The 15,939-nt window shown below is 34.7% G+C and overlaps 1 long non-coding RNA gene across 1 annotated transcript in view; it reads left to right on the forward strand.

Annotated features, from left to right (window-relative positions):
• Positions 1-444: 444 nt before the first annotated feature.
• Positions 445-15,939, forward strand: part of LOC145683180 (uncharacterized) — a 68,340-nt gene continuing 52,845 nt past the window's right edge. The window contains exons 1-2 of the long non-coding RNA XR_014130969.1: positions 445-618; positions 8,081-8,223. This is a non-coding gene — a long non-coding RNA (uncharacterized LOC145683180). The remainder of the gene's footprint in view (positions 619-8,080; positions 8,224-15,939) is intronic.

The following is a 15,939-nucleotide window of genomic DNA, read 5'->3' on the forward strand; positions in this document are numbered from 1 at the left end:
AAAACGATCATATTCTATATAAAGTAGAATTTCTATTCTTCTTTTTTAAAAAAATAATTCCTTTTTCGTTTTTTAATTGCCCGTGATTCAACAATATTACTTTCTCTGAATAAAGAAAGCATTGATTTATGACGAGGGGACCGTACTTCTAGATCTTGTAAATCCAAGGTACGAAGCAGATAATTACTTATAATTTTGAGTCACTTGTCACTTCGTTTCAATTTTATTACTTGTGAGACTTCATTTGAAAGTTTTAAAAAATCGTAGTTGCTTGTTACCTATTATTTGTTTTTGTTTCTTTTCTTTCTTTCTTTCTTAAAAAAAATCGAGTGAGAAGGAAGGAAAGCACGTATTTATATTGGACAAATAACTGGGGAACGGAAAATAGGTGAATATTGCTTTTTGAACAAGGAACGTTCTTTTGTCAAAGCATCCACCATCTTAAGGAAACTTTACGCGAAACAGCCAATCAGAGGCAGTGTTACAATGACCTACGTTTGCATGTTGAGCGTTGCTTGACGTAGTTGTGTGAGGAAGCGATTTTTAAGTGCAGTAAAGATATTTTTGAGCATTGTGGACTTTATTTGGAATAAACTAAGCAGTTTGAGAACATTAGCTGTGAGTATAATATTTTTGTGCGTGAAATATTTAATGAATCCTGTTGACCGAGAACAAATACAAAGATCTCGATACAATTTTGTGTAATTCATTGATTGCATTTCAAGATGGCCGTTAACGGGCATGTGCATTGTGCAGTAAAAGTAATGCGATAAATATGATACACAGAGAAACAGTACTATCCTAAAGACTTTCCAATTTTACGTACATACAAAAGACATGTATATTACTTTACGTGTCAAATGTAGAAGTATATATATGAATTTTAGAATTGTGTCATCCAGGAAGTCGACATTTCTAGAAATTCTTAATAAGAAATGATTGCAATATTTGTCAAATAATAAATACTTCATTCGTTTGAATTGTGAATTGAATCTACTGTGAAATGAACAAACACAAAGCATTGCAAGTTCAAATCGTACATGTAAAATCCATATCAAAAACTTGTATTATTTTGGGTCGAACTAGTTACTTTAATAGGAATGCTAAACGCCATTTTGAGTAACAAAATGCTGGATTATAATCCATAGGTTCAAATTACTAAGAAATAGCCTAGCTTAATGAATATAGATGTTTCATCATCTCCATTTTAACCATGACCTTGAAATTATCAAGCATGCGGAACCATTTTAAGTTTTTGGATTAGCAGTAGTTAATATACAAAAGTGTGTTCTGGGAATATATTTGTTCAGTTATTTTACTGAAGTCAGTACTACACATGCAGTGTATCTCTGTGCAAAGAGCGATTATTCGCTTTATTTATCTTTCTGTACGATAGGTTAAGTTAGTTTCGAACATTTTATTATTTAAAAAAAAAAAAAATTGGGGTCGTGCTTTTTTGTGCAGCATGATAGGCTACAAAGCTAGGGATGGTTGGTCGGTTAAAGTCAAGTGAGTACACTAATTCTTCGTAAATTCCACGAAACACTTAAATTCAGCTCTGAAATTGCTCAGATGTTTGTTGTTCATTTTTGAAGTTACTCGTTTCTATTGTTATTGATGATTTGCTGCAAAATAGTTTGGGTTAAGTGCTGTATCGCCGGACGAAATTTTACCGGGTTAATTCGGGAATTTATTTTGGTTTGTGAGGAAGAGTTAGTAAAATAGTTAAAGTGAGGGGACTTAGTTGAGGTTAAGAAAGTTATTGTTGTTGGTTGTTTTTGAGGGTTAAGTTCCAAAGTTGGGCGTCCGTTTCCATGAAAATTTTTAAAATTTACAGGAAAGATATGGATAATTTAATCGTTTGTGTGCTTGATAATATATAAGGGTCTCGAAAAATCTTTTTATTTGTTATATATAAGCGGTTATAAACATGGGATTATACGGCGAGCGGAGGAAACTACTTGGCGCAAGGTAACCGAACAGTTGCATTGTGGGAAAGTAACGAGCATTTATGTAATCAACATGGCGAATGTACAAGGGCAATGAAGTAACAGTTTTAACATTTGTGAAGCAATACGTTGATAACGAGCAAAATCTTTTAAAAATTTGTGAAGAGCACGGATTAATGAACCTAGTAACAAATTGCAAAAAATGTAGAAAGGAGATAACAGCGAAAAAACGTGACGAAAGCGGACGCCCAACTTCGGAATAAATGCCGTTTTTGATATAAGCAGCGCTATGTGAATACGTAAGGGACTGTTTAGCGGAGATGTACACTTACGATTTAGTCGCGGGAAAGGCAGTTGGAAAATTACATATAGGCTTACAAGATTTTCTTCTCAAAATTGGAAAATTTACACGCCTCTATTTTGAAGGTTTGTAACCTAACCAAATATGACCTACCGATAATTTATTAAATTTTGGTAGGCCGACATTGGATGACATTTGGTATCTTTCCGAAAGCCACATTTACCGGTAAGGTGTTTTATGCCACACACTGTTTCGTGCTATCCTCGTTTATGTGTATAACCACCATCGCTTACCCGCCTGCTTTCTAGGGACGCACCCTCTCGCTAATGTTAAGCCCTCCTGCTGCGCTCCTGCCCCGACTTAGTTTTCGTGCTTTTAAGTGACCACTTAGCACGAGTTGGTTAGTGTCTTTTGCACAGTAGTTCTTGTCGCGTACAGGCATTGAAGTTGTCCTAAGGTGAATCTGCGCAGAGGAATGCAAGTCCACATCCCCATCGACGCCTCCAGAGCTAGTACTTAAGCCAGTCATTACGAAGTAATTTGGGGAGGAACTAAATAATACCCCACTGGAAAGTTTACACGGTTGTGTTTTGAAGGTCTAACCCAATCTAATATAACCATATTTAGTACATTTCTTACCTAATTTCATACATTTACATCAAAGTGGAAAATTTAGGCTTATGATTAATGCGTATTTACATTATAAGAATTGGGTCATAATTGTTTTCGATACTATTCCATCGGAAATCGAACCCAGGACCTTATCACACTTGGTTATTCATTTACGTACCGGTACCCAGTATATTCATTCAGCTGTTAGCTTATTCATTTTCGTTTACGTACTTGTACATTAAAGTAGGGGTATGTTGGGTTTTGAGGGAGCAGCCTTTTTTGCGAAAAAGTGTTAAAATTGTTTTAATTTTAGATTCTTTTGTGTACGTTAAGTTTAACCATTTTCGGCCAGTACTTCACGATTTGTATAAATCGGACACTGCCTGTAAAAAAGTTGTGTCCGATATTCTGCTATTGAACCGAACATCTGAATAAATACTCAGGCAAATAACTCTCCATGTTCTTCATTTTTCCATAAACAAGCTCAGAATACTTCGCCCAACGCCACCTATCAATTGTTTGAGTGTGGACAAACACTTGTTCCACATTTAATATTTCCTTGTTCTTTTTGTACACCTTTCCACTTTCTTAACTGTATACAATTTTGAGACAGTCCCTACTGCCTTTCACATATCTCACTTCCATACATTGCATTTTTGTTCCATTGGCCTTTCATATAGCATACGAATCAATTAACCTTATGTAACAGCAACTCGTTTCTTCTGTAGGCGCCGAAGTGGCTCAGTGATGGAGCGTTCACCTCTAGATCATGAGGTCCTTCGTTCGATCCCAGCTCGAGCTTTGTGGTGGACAAACACCGTGTGTGTGTTATCTCGGGGATTTCCCGTTTCATCCCACTTCCTTAATTCCACCATTTCATTCATTTCTCATCACCGAGTGCTTTAGCCTAGCCGCGAGACGTAAAACTTATGGATTTCATTTTTTTTTAAATTTCTTCTATAAACTTTTTTTTTTTTTTTTTTTTTTTAACTCTCGGCAAACAACCCTTGAAGTATAATAAGCAAAATACGGCTGTTGAGAAAAAGGGCGAATAGTAAACTTTATCTATCTAATCTAATGTTTGTAGATGAAAGGACCAGCGCTAAAGAATCATGTTTGGTAAGAATCTTTAAACCAATGGGACCTCCATGCTCATCTCAAGTTGTGCTAGTGACGGTCATTGCTTAATGAACATTATTACAAACAAATCTTATGTAGCCTACAAAGAGTTGTCCGTCCTATATATTGATCTGAAAGGAAGTAATCTATCTCCCTTTGACTAGCTTCAATATGTTTCGAATTAATATGGAGATTATGATGATTTATGAAATGATCATTTGTTTCTTTTATATATATATATATATATATATATATATATATATATATATATATATATATATATATATATATATATATATATATATATATATATAAAACCATAAGGAAGGCTACGGGACTTCTATTATCTTCGCTGCTAAGTTAGACTTGAACGTACGGTTTTAATTGAATTCGAACGGCCGTAATGCGTTTAATGCCTTCCCACCGGGAATCTAACTGGGGACCCATGTACTAAAAGGCACGCGGGCTAATTTCTAGACCAGTTAGGAGAAGAAATTACTCTGAGCAGATAACCACTTAAATTACAACATATTAAACATTGTTACCACAAGTTAGTCATTACAACGCAAGGTAACAATTGACGAAGATAAGCTATTTTCACGCGTATTAAAAGTATAAAAAAAATATGTTTATCTGATTCTATCTGGTATTGTACTCTCGAGGTTGTGTAACGCCCATAGTCTGGCGGACTAGCTATATCTGGTCATCCCGTAATTAATGCATTTTGCACTATGAGGAATAGAACGATATCTTACCTGAAACCTGAGGAATAGAACAGTGTTTACTACCATTAGTGAGGAGGATGTCTTCATAACACATTGCCATCCGTGCCTGCACTGAAAGAAGTCACCGGTTATGGGGGCGAAGAACTACATAATTAGTTGTCACACGTCATCATCTTGCATTGTTTTGCAGGAAAGTGGTTTTTCAGGCTGCGAAAGAGTAATCCGTTGGTGCAAGATCCAGTGAAAACGCCGGATGGGAGATTTTCTTCCAGCTACATTCCTCGTTCTTAAAAGCACAGGTCCTTGTATGTGGGCGCACATCCCTGTGTATGAGCACACCCTTGTGATGAACCGGAGCAGGATGTTTCTCAAACAGTGCAGTCCGTAGGCGTTCAGGCTGCTGACAGTAGGCATCTGCATTGATCGGCTACGTGGCAGGAGCTCAGAATCTGTTTTCTCTTAGGTACCCACTGACGTTCGTGTGTAATGTTATGGTAGGGAACCCACTTTTCATCCCATCGTTCTGTCCAGAAGTGACTCACGTCTGTTACAGATGAGCAAGGAATTGTAGATTTTCAATCGCTGCTCTGTCTATTGATGCGTTAACGGATAAGTGTTCGTATTTACCAAATTTCGATGCGTACCCAGAGTCTTCTAGATGATAAACTGTCGAGTGGGGAGTTTGCTGTCCAATTTCTCAACAGTTTGGATTAAATTTGCGTGCACGTCTCCTCGCAGGGCATCGTTGTTCAGCTGCACAGGTCTCGCTTATAGCATATCGGTGAGGCTGGTGTCTACTGATGAAAATTTGAGAATTTTCCGATTCATAAAAGTGCGTGATATAATTCCTAAAGGCGAAGATAATCTTCATATTCGTTTTTTTAATTAGTATTATTATTAAATAAGTGACATTTTTTTAGTATTTGTACTTAACATTGGGGGCGCGGTGGCTCAGTGGTAGAGCGTTCACCTCCGGTGCTTGGAGTCCCTGGTTCGATCCCACCTCGCGCCGTGTGGACTTTGTGGTGGACAAACACCGTGCTCGTGGGTTTTCTCGGGGTTCTCCCGTTTCCTCCCACTTTCTTCATTCCACCATTTCATTCATTTCTCATCACCGTCTCCTTTAGCCTAACCGGCATAATCGTGGAACGTTAAACAGATTTCATTTCATGTACTAAACATTTTTTAAGGTATCAGTTTTCCAATATAACTATGAAAAGTGTTGAATTATATTATGGTCGAAATTATTATTAATACTATAATAGTAATCGGAGCCTGCGTATTTCGTTGGGCAAAAAACGAAATTCAGTTACACCAAAATGTTTGTTCATCCGAGAGCCTGATATACTAAAAATAATACAAAACTTACCATTTTTCTTTTGCTTGGTTTCCATAAGTGAAAGGAGATAAAGAAATGCAACTTACTACAATCATAGATAAGTTATTGTACAAAAGAAAATACGATCTGGAAGAGTTTTCAGTGTTGTCTTCCGTAGAAATTACAGTGTTTCCGGGATAACATTTCCCCCAAAATCTTAAGGCAGCAACTAAAGGAACGAACTTAACTGCCTTTGATTACGTATCATGTTTATATTGGTATCCTGTGAACTACTTTTTAAATAACATTTAGTTAATTTTAATAACTGTATGTTCAGATTATTTGGTTTATTACAAACTAAATACAACTATTTTTTTAAAAGTAGTTCACAGGCTTGTAGGATTACGTATGTAATAAGACGCATTTGAGTTCGTTCCTCTACTAGCGGCTTAACTTAGATTTTGGGGGAAATTTATTTTGGCAACACTAATTTCTATGGATGGCAACATAATGAAAATTCTTCAGGTACAATGACATTATCTATGATTGTGGGAAGTTTCATTTCATTAGCTCCTTTTGTGAAAAAAAAAAAAAAAAAAAAAGAAAAATGGTAAACTTTGTATTAATTTTAGTATGTCAGGCTCTTAAGTCTCGTTGGCTTGTTAATGGAAGTGAATACTTTTTTAGCACATTGATTTATATGGCGAATTTCCTTTTTTTTTTTTTTTTGTATGAACTGGAACTTTAATATTTTATTAATTTCTTAGTGTAATCGAATGAATTTACTCATTTGGCCTAATTCCCATTTTGCATAACATATTATTAGCTATCAATCATAGGTAAAAATCACATCCACTATTTTAGGTGAAATGCCAATTCTCGTTTGGCATAATTCCCATTACGCCTAACAATCATATCACGGAGGAAATACCCCTATATAGAAGATGTGACAGTGTTTCCATACTTGACACAAATGAGTGAACACTTTTGAATCACACATGCACATAATAACGTCTATATAAGAAAATAAAGAAAATTCTTCGTTTCGTAATCTGTCTTTCAATATATTGATCCTGTCATTCAGCTTTTTCCGCTTTCGTTCTGGTGGACCCCACGATTGCCAACCTCCAACAACTACATCGTTTTCTCATTTTCCATCTGCTCCGACTGCATTTGCTGAATAAACGTGAATATATTGGTGTCTGGAAAAGCGCTTGTTCCATTTGGACTTCCCGTGGTGTAGCCACCAAGTAGTTTTAGTAATTTCTTTGATGTAAGTTATTTTTTTGTAAGAAATAATGTTTACATGTAGAAGTGTGGAAACACTGTCAGATCTTTTATATAGGGGTATTTCCTTCGCGATAAGATCGTTAGGCGTAATGTGAATTAGGCCAAATGGGAATTGACAATTAACCTAAAATGGCGGATGTGGTTTTTATGTGTGATTGACAGCTGATAGTGTTAGGCAAAATGGGAAGTCACCAGTTTAATGTCCCTTGGATTTTCAAAATTAATTTACATCATATATAGTTTAATATTACTTCAGTTTGAACATCAAGTAGTGAAATTATGACAATTTGATTTTCACGAAATGAGGAACATCTGAAGAAATCAATAAGATGAAACCATTGAAATACCAGTTCATTTTGAAGAAAACAGAAAAAATAGTTATCCATATAAGTCAATGAGAAAAAAAAAAGATGGCGCATGCATTCAGTTTCATTAGTTAAGTCGTTGCATTCAGGAGCGTACAGGAAACTATTAGATCTCAAAGTGTTTTATTTATTTACGGTATATTTCTCCCTGAAAATTTCCTGAGTAGATACTTCGATGTTATTTATCAGGCGATTAAAATTAAATAAAAACAGCGATCAACATGAAGCACGTGCTATATTCAATTGGGATTCAGTGGATATTTTGGTGGTCAGTTACCTCATCTTATAATTTAGTTACTAAAGTAAAAGAATAAAAACTGTTCAGTTGTTTGGGTGATGCTATTGTAAACCTCTGGTTACTACTTTAGTTATATTTATGTAGATTATTATTATTATTCCAGATGCCACGGTCAAGAAGGCGTCACCGTACAAGATCTCGATCACGCTCTCGTTCCAGAACCTACTCGTACAGTAGGGACATAAAAAGACGACGTCTCGATTCATATGACAGTTATCGTGGAAGCCCATATAAAGCATCGTACAGGTGAGTTTTTACAGTGCTTTTTTTCTCCTTGTTTTACTACAATGTGAAATCATAGCAAAAGCTTCTTAAATCCGATCAACCATTTCATTTGGTCAGGTAAATTCTTCGCACTTGTGCCTTTGGATATCAAAAATATTTATAAATGTTCGCCGCAGCACCTTCAATTTGCGCATTCAAAATTTCGAAGAATTTTATTTACGTTATTTACAGACAGCGAAGTATAATACTCTCGCCTGTTCTTGCTACAATCGTTTGACGGAAAACATGCGTTTTTTTGTAGACGCTTACAACGTTCCGGTATGTATTATGAACTGGAAAGCCAATAAGAGCGAGGACTACGGTTAGAGCAATCAGATTCTTTGTTCCAACCTGCTGTTATTGGCATATGGTAGTTTACCTACTTTTCTCGTTGTATTTCCTGAATATCTCATTTTTTACTTACACTCTTGTACCCCTGGAGGAAATGTAGCTAGCCACCGTACTTGGTTATCATTGACCCCCATCTTCGTTAGTGGAAGAAGTTACAATGTATCTTTGGACAGAACATTCAATACAAGATTAAAAATCGTCCCTGGTTACCACAGATCTATAGAGTTAAATGGATTAATCAAAATTCGGGAGCTGTTAAATGGTATGTCGTCACTTAAAAATAATCTTCAAAATTGCCATGCTTTAAAGTAAGACCCATTAATTGGAATTCTTCTGTGCCGAATGTTTCTTTTAACATTGGATGCCAACTCATTATTAAGGACTAAAACTGAACGCCCGTTCTTCGTATAAGGGAAATAAGTTTGAGAAATATTTGAAAAGTATGAGATTTCTCCCCCTCCCTCTTAGGAATCGTATTTTGGTGGAAACGGAATTGTGAAAATTCAGCTCGACCTAATATGTAAGTGTTCTAAAGTTCATTTTAATTGGAAAGTTTAAGCATTATCTCCCGTGGGATAGACATTTCAATCAAGGTTTTCAGATTGCATTGGTGTTATTATTGCTCCTCTGTAATTTCTTTCCCCCTGGTTGCTGTCATTCTTCTTTCTCTCGTTGTCTAACCTCTCCTGTGTGATTTATTCCTCCTGTGATATTTCAAGTCTGTCGTTGGACATAGCATGCCTGGTTTTCTTTTAAATTTGTTCGTCTTCTCACGGGTATTATAATTTTTTTCTTAATGCTTTCGGGTTATAAATGGTGAAAGTCATAGTAATTGAAGCCAATTTGACTATATCACTGAGATTGATATACAGAAAAATTAAAATTGGACATAGTTCAAAAGTTGCAGCATAACCAAAATGACCCGACATGAATCAAAATAACCTGTTTTAAGTTGTAATGTTTAAACTAGTATATTATTGTTAATGGCACCTGACACTTTAAATTTGCGCTATGAAATATAAATTTCATAAAATACTAATTGTGTAAAGTAAAAAATATTGTAATGTATGAGAAAATTGAAATTGGTGGTAGTTTGACTCTCTAGCAGGTAAATCATTGATCCCCTCACGTCCCAGAACATGGACAGCATCACTTTGGGGGCACACTTTTGCTTTGCACCTTTGCCTAGATGAGGGAGGAGGGATATTTCCATTGCATGTTCATTTCCGTTGTTTTTGGGTCATAAAGTTATATACCTAACTTTAATCCATTGTGACTAGTCGCCCGAAAAAGTTTTAATTTTCCTCACAGGGATTCATCATTTCGCTTGACTTTCCCTCTTATTCTCTTCTGGAAAGGGATAAGCAGAAGTGATATCCACTGCACTGACTGTTTCTGAAGATACACTGGTTATGAATTATATTCCAGATGGATCCATAACTGACAGAGGTTTCAGCCAAAACCTTTCAGTGGTTATCCTCGTGTCTTCCAGTATGATCTTCACTATGTCCGTCATGACGGTATCATCTATGAAAGACGGTGGCCCATATATAGCGGTTTCTAAAGTGGTTAAATGTCCAGTTTAAAATTGACGTTTCCATTTGAATACTATCTCATAGGATAGACATCCATTCCATAAATTTTTAATCTTCTCGTGAGTTTATTGTAATTTTCCCTTGAGGAACGTATCATGCCTGAGGCGTGTCAATCATTGCAGATTTGAGTGATTTACGTAAAAGAAAAAAAATATTTTTGATACATTCTCGTACAATGGATTTATTCGAATCAAAACAGTAAAGCATTAAGTATAAAATTACGTGCAGAATGTATAACAGCATATTAGTTACGATAGTAAAGTAATTAAGTAAAAGAGAGGTAGAATGATAGATTAGTCTTTACTGGAGTCACGCGCATTTGCAACCTGGCTGTTATGAAGTGGATAAAGTAATTTCTACTATCGTGGTACGTTACAACATAAGCAGGCAATTCATTTGTTTAATTTTGTAGAACTGGCATTAGGATTTCTTAACGACTGTTTGAATCGGAAAAGATATTTATACCGTCTTTCGTGGTTTTGTGTCAGTTTGTTCGAGGTAGCAGTTCGCCCGCAACTTCGGAGTTGCATAATTAACGAAAGCTAAATGGCAAGTTACATTACGTTTAGGTATGAGTACTTCGACTTTAGGGAACACAAGTGGTGCTTTATAGGCATTGCACGGACAGTGCAATTTTGAAAATCCAGGAAGCCTCGGGTCGAACCTATGGCTCTGACCGTAATGTATTCTGTTCAGTCTGTTAATTATAAAATTCATTACTTTTTTGATTTTTCTCCCGATTGTCTACGAATGGTGGACCAACTTAAAAGTTTCCCCTGTCAGGACTTCCTTTTTAAATTGTTGCTTTGTAGGTGCTGCTTATTGAAATGAAATGAAATGAATTCGTTCAATTTTACATCACACGGTTATGCCGACTAGGCTAAAGGAGATGGTAATGATGATGATGATGAATGAATGCAATAGTGGAATGAATGAAGTGGAAGAAAATGGGAGAACCTGGAGAAAATCCACGAATTCGGTGTTTGCCTACCACAAAGCCCACTTGGCGCGAGTTGGGATCGAACCAGGAGTCCTACGCACAAGAGATGAATGCTCTATCACTGAGCCACCATGCCTCCAGGTGCTTCGTGTTATTCAGCTAGTTGAATAAAAGGTTTGATGATTTGATTAATTTTTTTAACAAGGAGCATTTTATTTAATATTGTAAGTAGTAAATATGCTAAATTTTAATATTTTAATGGAATTTAATATTTGCCATACTTTTGACGCCTTCAGACGAACAGATTTTTTTTTTTTTTTTGAACAAACTGCCAATTCTACAATATTACTAGGGCAACCCAAAAGCATGGTACCTTGAATATGGTTGTGGTTGTCTAAGGGTCCAGAAAAAACTAATTTTAAAAGCATAATTTTAGAAAGTAAAGCATAATTTAAAATATATAGCAAAATTCTTGGAAAAACCTGCTTAACTGCAAGTTTAACATACTGTGTTTATATTTTGCATTGTAATCAATATTTACAATGCAAAATCATTGAGAACATAACAATGCAACAATGAAAACCCTATTTTTATTTCTGTAAACTTTTCTTTGTAATCCTTTAATGTGGAGAAAACGAAAAAGGAAAAGAAGAGACCGTTCCGCGAACAATAAATAATACACAAAAACTCCACGCTATTGTTACGTGTACCTGTTGAGCACTTTCTGTACTTTTTGATGGCATCTTTTACTTTCCCTTTTTATATATATGCACCTTTAAAGCGCACACAGGTGCTAAAAAAACTGACTCGAGTAAAGCAAATCTGTTTCCAGTCAATAAAGTAGAAAGTTCATTAAATATGAAAGAAACTGGTTGCATAAAATATTAATAGATAGATCAAGATATTTAGAATATTTAATGTGTAGTAAATATTACACATTATACACGATTAATGTAAAACAATGATTGAAATTAACAATAAAGCATAATGTTGGTTGTTCTAAATATTACATTAGCATTCAACGAAAAAGAAAAAAAGTCCAAAGACGAGTTATATACTAATCAATAGATGAGTTATATATACTAATCAATAGATGAAATTGAGACGAACGAAACTATATATATGTAACCCACGCTACCTATTAAGGTGAAACTGATGCTGAAATATACCTTCTTCATTATGACTACCAAGACGATAGTACATAGTATGGTTAATGAGAGAAAGCCTAGAATTATCCTCAACTTTTTAAGCTGTAATTTGTGTTGAAATAAAATATTTGCCAAAGGTTAGTTGATATATAAGATCCAACTGAAAAGAATGAAGTCATGAAGTCAAGAAAGTCTAGGAAAATGAATTTTTATTGCACTAAAGAGCATGTCGGTCGTTGTTTACCTGATGATGCACTTGATAGTTTTTATTTTGTTGAAACATATTATTTATTGTGCATGAAATATATACACCGTTAACGATCGGATTGTATCAATTGTTCATCGTTCATCTTCTATCAATTTGATTCACATAGTAAATGAGTACTTCAATCGAATATAAGAAGCTTTTGTAAGGATTTATATAAAACAAGGGATATATGAAGTTAATGAAAACATTTGCTCACTTACTTTGCGCACCCTAATTTTTGAAGAATTATTTTGAACTTTATTTTTGCTTCATGTATTTTACGCGCTTTCTTCTTCAGTATAACACGAATTTTTCATCTCTTAAGTAACTGTATCTAAGCAAATATGATAAGATGGTTGTTTTGTGTAAGATTATAAAATAATGCATATCTATATATATTTTTGTGAATAGGGCATATAAGGAATAATTTACATGTAGTGACAAAAGTACTATAGTCTTAAGAAAAGTGGCTTATCTTGTGCCTCCGTGTGTTACTTCGCAACTGAATATTTCTTCTGGAAACTTTACTTCAAAAGTTCGATCTAGACACACTTCCTCCATTTGAAGTTAAATTGTCAGTTGAAAATTATTTTGCAACTTCAGACTTGATGCCAAGAAAAAAAGTATAAAACTAACTTTAATTAGAAATCTTATTGACAATCTATACAAGCCAAAATAAGTATTCAACCACCTAAAATTCTCAAAGTTTGTGAAGTATTAAATCTGAGTGGAATTAATGTTCATAACAGCCAAAAATGAATTTAGAAACAACCACATAGAGTAATAAATTAGACATTGTGAAATTTCGCATAAATTATCAGTAGAGGCCAGATGTTCAGGCATGAAAAACCTGGAAAATAGGCACTAAAGTGTAACTCGAAATAGTGAAGATAAATATTCAATACAATACAATAAACAAAAATAAAAATAAAATAATAATAAAAAAAAAAGTTCGTCATGGATGACGTTCAAGAAATATAGAAACATACCTGTTCGTTAATATCTTCTTTCATTGTATATATAAAAACGATGCGTGACATGTATTCCATATATATTTGGTAAGTACATTCTCTACACTACTTTATCAACACATAAAAGTCCAAATTTTATACACTTGATCAGTACATACACCAGTCTGAAGTTTTACATCTTATCGCTACAGACAACATTTATGTTTGTCGGAAGAGGCAGAATCCTAAACTAAACTAGAAAATTTCCCCCCATAAAGTCTTATTTTGAAGAAAATGCATAAACTAGGTAACATTAGGCACTAAACCAATTGTTTAGACAGGGATGGGCGAAATAGGCAGAATAGGCAAAAGAAAATTGGCTTAAATTGAATTGTAATTCCCATATAAACTTCAAAACGTTATTTTTTTTTATCATATCTTTAAAGAATAGGCATTTTGCGTAACATCCAGTCTGATTATCAGCTACATCAGGTATAATCCAATAAACCTCTCTTTTTAGCATGACAAACGTCAAAAACAAGAGTAAATAACTAACATTCAGTATATAAACACAACACATTAAAAATGGAACAAATACATGTTAACACACTACTTTAAATGTGTTTATTTCTCACACAGTTCTGTTTTGCGGTCTCAAAACAGAGATAGAGATTCCCAACAGTTCCTCATAACACATTTTAGGTACGTTCATTTAACTTTAGCAATATAAGTAATGTAAAATGTACTTTGCGCTAATACTACCAATCTAAAGAATACTCCAAATTCTCCTTAATCGAAAAAGCTAAGTTTCAAATTTAATTTTAAAGGAGTTGATAATATCAAAGTTGATAATACGAATAGGGTTTTCAGGAACAGTTATTAAGGGTAATCCAAAACCGAAATTCTCACGGAATACTCTGCACTAGTTGTTCGTTAGAAAAAAGAATACAATGAGAAATGTAAAAACAAGGATCCGTGACAGTAATGAACATGGAAACTCTAGGTAAGTCACTTTTGTTATGAATATGTGCTCTGTTACTTGTATAAGTAGATACTGTGGTCTGTATTGCCATATGCTAGAATAAACGAGATCAGAACCTCTAGTAGAAAATCAGCATACTTTACTCGCGTTCAGTGGCCGAGATAGGATTACAAAGATGCGCAGATTGTGTGAGCAAATTCAGTGTATATGTAGTGTCGTGAGATTGTGATGTTCAGTTATATAATTTGTAGAGAAATATTGTAGGATGATGCAACACTGTGTGTAGATTTTCTGTTGAGATTGTTCCTAGCCATTTCGGACTTAGTCTGTTCGGTTTATATGGGAAAATGTTGTTCTCTGTAATGAGGACAACATAATTTTCAGATAACATAAATGCGTTTACTCTGTAATGCAATGTAAGTAAATTTGTTAGACAATATCTGTACAATAGATCAGGTTAAGAAATTGCAGTGACTAAAGAATAACAGTTCCTCTATCGAAATGTAAATCTTCTTAGGAATGTTGTAGTTCTAAACCTAGCTTAATCTAAATTTTTTGTAGATACATTCGTAGTCACGTGTACTTGAGCTATGCAGGTAACGAATAGGGTTTGGACAAGAATGAGTTTAAAATTCAATGAACATGTCTATGTCATCTAAATGTCGTGAAGATTTTCAAAAGATAAAACTGAATGTATCAAAAACATTTTAAAGATGTAAGCTTAGCCTTACTTTCGCTATGACAACTTGGTCATTTGCCTGGACGTGTTTCTGAAGCTATGAAGAAAAAAAAAAAATACCATGTTATACAATGCTATATGGGACTACGTTACTTTGAAAATTATTGGAGGAAATTAAAATTAAGTAATAATGAAATAAAGTGCAGTATGTGGCATATACAAAACATTTAGGGTTTCAAAATTTATTATTATTTATAGCGGGAACACGGTGGCTCTGTAGTAGAGCGCTTACCTCTGGTGCGTGGAGTCCTTTGTTTGATCCTTGGCCAACTAAGTTTATGGTGGATAATATCGTGTCTGTGGGTTTTTATCGGCTAGTCCTGTTTCCTTCCACTTTCCCATTCCACTAATTCAATCATTCACTTGCCTTAATCATCCGTCTCTAGCCTAAAGGACATAATTGTGGGACGTTAAACTAAAAAATTTCATTTTTCACACGGTAATTAAATTCATTACAGATTTGATATATCATGTGCTATGCTATCACGAATTACCTGGATGGACGTGGCAACAAGTGCTTGTGTCGGTAACAATTTCCCAGAAAAAGCATTGTGCACAAAACTCACGTTGCATTATAGTCATAAAACACCTCAAAACGGAGCACAGAATGCCTTCTTGTGCTGCAGTAGCTTATTCAGGGTGTCTATTTTTCACGAAAGTCACGAAGTCGTCACGAAATCAGAAAACGGTCATGAAAGTCACATAAAAGTCACGAAATTTAGCTTTTGGGTCACGATTTTTTTAAA

Source organism: Thermobia domestica, chromosome 4 (genome assembly GCF_964235325.1).
Source record: "Thermobia domestica chromosome 4, izTheDome1.hap1.1, whole genome shotgun sequence".
Taxonomy (NCBI): domain Eukaryota; kingdom Metazoa; phylum Arthropoda; class Insecta; order Zygentoma; family Lepismatidae; genus Thermobia; species Thermobia domestica.